This window comes from Lotus japonicus, chromosome 4 (assembly GCF_012489685.1).
Source record: "Lotus japonicus ecotype B-129 chromosome 4, LjGifu_v1.2".
Classification (NCBI taxonomy): domain Eukaryota; kingdom Viridiplantae; phylum Streptophyta; class Magnoliopsida; order Fabales; family Fabaceae; genus Lotus; species Lotus japonicus.
In genome coordinates this window covers 58118847-58121419 of record NC_080044.1, presented here as the reverse complement: position 1 = coordinate 58121419, position 2573 = coordinate 58118847, and the positions used below count along the sequence as shown (strand labels likewise).

The 2573-nt window shown below is 42.1% G+C and overlaps 1 non-coding gene across 1 annotated transcript; it reads right to left on the bottom strand.

The window, feature by feature from the left end:
• Positions 1-974: 974 nt before the first annotated feature.
• LOC130716360 (small nucleolar RNA R71) lies at positions 975-1081 on the bottom strand. Its single transcript, XR_009011977.1, has one exon. It is a non-coding gene; the product is annotated as a small nucleolar RNA R71 (small nucleolar RNA).
• Between the last annotated feature and the right edge of the window lie 1492 nt (positions 1082-2573).

The following is a 2573-nucleotide window of genomic DNA, read 5'->3' as shown; positions in this document are numbered from 1 at the left end:
TGAACCTATCTTTTGATTAGAAAGGGTTTTCTTTACGAGGCATCGATAGATGACTAACTAGGCTAGAACATCAAGGAGATACTATGGATTTATTGAATAGGGAAGGTTTGCTAAAACTGAATTAGTTGAACAAGAACCCAAGGCAATCTCACTTCTGAATTTCAATCGCTTTATTACTCGATCACTTGTCTTTCACTCAATCAAAGAAACAATCAACCTTTAAAACTGAATTTTACTTGCTTTTCAACCTTGAACTTGACTCTTAAACTGAATTCGCAATCTAATTCCCCGAGGTTCGATAATTTAAAACCGGGTAGATTCTGTACACTTGCAGATTGACCAACAAGTTTTTGGCGCCGTTGCCGGGGAATTGTTTTGCGATTTTTGGTTTAAGCTTTATGTTTGTGGTTTTGTTTTAAGTTTTGAACTTGTCTAGAATTGGTGCTACTAATCTTTCTCTGTTTTAAGTGTCATACTTACAGGTTGCTCTCGAGAGAGACAACGTCATGGGTGGCCGTATGACGAAGGAGGAGATGCAAGCCCATATTGAGGCAAGAATCCAAGAGGGTATCACCCTCCGACTGCGTGAACAAGAAGTTGAGAATGCCAACCGAACTCTTCAGGAACTAACTTCTGGGTCCATGAGCTTTGACTATCCCGGAAGTATTGTTATCCCCGAAGGAGTGGGGAACTTTGAGTTGAGACCGGCATTCATCAACATGGTGAGCCAAATCCAATATGGTGGAGGTTCCTCGGAAGATCCTCATGCTCATATGGAAAGGTTTATCCGTAATTGCAACACTTATCAGGTGATGAATGTTCCTTCGGAAGCAATTCGGTTGAGCCTATTTCCCTTCTCTTTGAAGGACGCAGCAGAGGATTGGCTAAATTCTCAACCTCAAGGGAGTCTCACTACTTGGGAAGACCTTGCAGAAAAGTTCACAACGAGGTTCTTCCCAAGGTCCCTTTTGAGGAAATTGAAGAATGACATCATGACCTTCGCACAATCCTCAGATGAAAATCTTTATGAGGCTTGGGAGCATTTCAAGAAGCTTTTGAGGAAATGTCCTCAACACAATCTCACCCAAGCTGAATGTGTGGCGAAGTTCTATGATGGTTTATTATATTCATCAAGGTTTGGCTTAGATGCGACTTCGAATGGGGAGTTCGATGCTCTTCCCCCACAAGCGGGGTATGATTTGATAGAAAAAATGGCGGTGAGAGCCATGAACTCCGAGAATGAACGCCAAATCCGAAGAAGTGCTTTTGAAGTTGAAACTTATGATAAGCTCATAGCCTCCAACAAGCAACTCTCCGAGGAAGTAGCGGAGATCCGAAAGCATATAAAGGAGACCAAGTCAATTGGAGCAAGAATGACTTGTGTGGAGTGCAAGTTTTGTGGTGAATTTCATGTGAGTAACCAGTGTACTGTCAATGATGGTGATAGCGAGACCAGAGCATTGACTCAAGGAGGGAAAGCTCCAACCACAGAACAAGGGTCACTTGTCCAGCTGCAAATTGTTGAAAGGACGGTTGACGAGAGGAGTCTAGAGGAGCTGATCGAGAGATTCATTGATCATTCAGCGAGCAATTACAAGAGCCAAGAGATGGCTATAAAGAGCTTGGAGAGTTAATTGGGACAGCTAGCAAAGCAAATGTCCGAAAATCACCAAGGTAAGCTCTCTTCCGAAACTTTAACTTTGACTGAGCAAGAAAATATTGCTGTTGTTTCTACTAGGAGTGGAAGAGTGTTGCATGAGGCAGAGAAAAAAGTTGAGGGAGAGAAAAATGAGGAAGCTGAGGAAGAGAGAGATAAGGATGTCATGGAGAAAAGAGCGAGAGAGCCCATTAGAACTAGAGTTGTAAATACCCATATTCCTGAGCTCCGCAAGATTCCATTTCCCAAGGCTTTGGTGAAGAAAAATTTAGATAAACAATTTTCTAAGTTCTTGGAAGTTTTTAAGAAACTCCATATTAATATCGCTTTTTCCGAAGCCTTGGAGCAAATGCCAATCTATGCTAAGTTCATGAAGGATATCCTCAGTAAGAGGAGAAAGCTGAGTGAGGTTGATGAAACTATCATGATGACCGAAGAGTGTAGTGCCATTTTGCAAAGAAAGATGCCTAAGAAGAGAAGAGATCCCAGGAGTTTTACTATTCCGGTGGAGATTGAGGGGTTAACTATGGTAGAAGCCTTGTGTGATTTAGGAGCGAGTATCAACTTGATGCCGCTTAGTATGTTTGAAAGGTTGAACTTAGGTGAGGTTACCCCAACTATGATTTCTTTGCAAATGGCGGATAAGTCTTTAAAAACCCCTTACGGGATCATTGAAGATGTTGTGGTTAAGGTGGATAAGTTTGTCTTCCCAGTGGATTTTGTCATTCTAGACATGTAAGAGGACTCAAAAGTCCCTCTCATACTGGGGAGACCATTCTTAGCCACTGGTGAGGCTGAGATTAAAGTGGCTAAGGGTACGCTAACTTTGAAAGTAGGTGAAGATGAGGTCCTCTTCAATATCTTTGACTCTTTAAAGCACCGAGTAGATGAGGAAGTTTTCTGATACGAAGTAGTG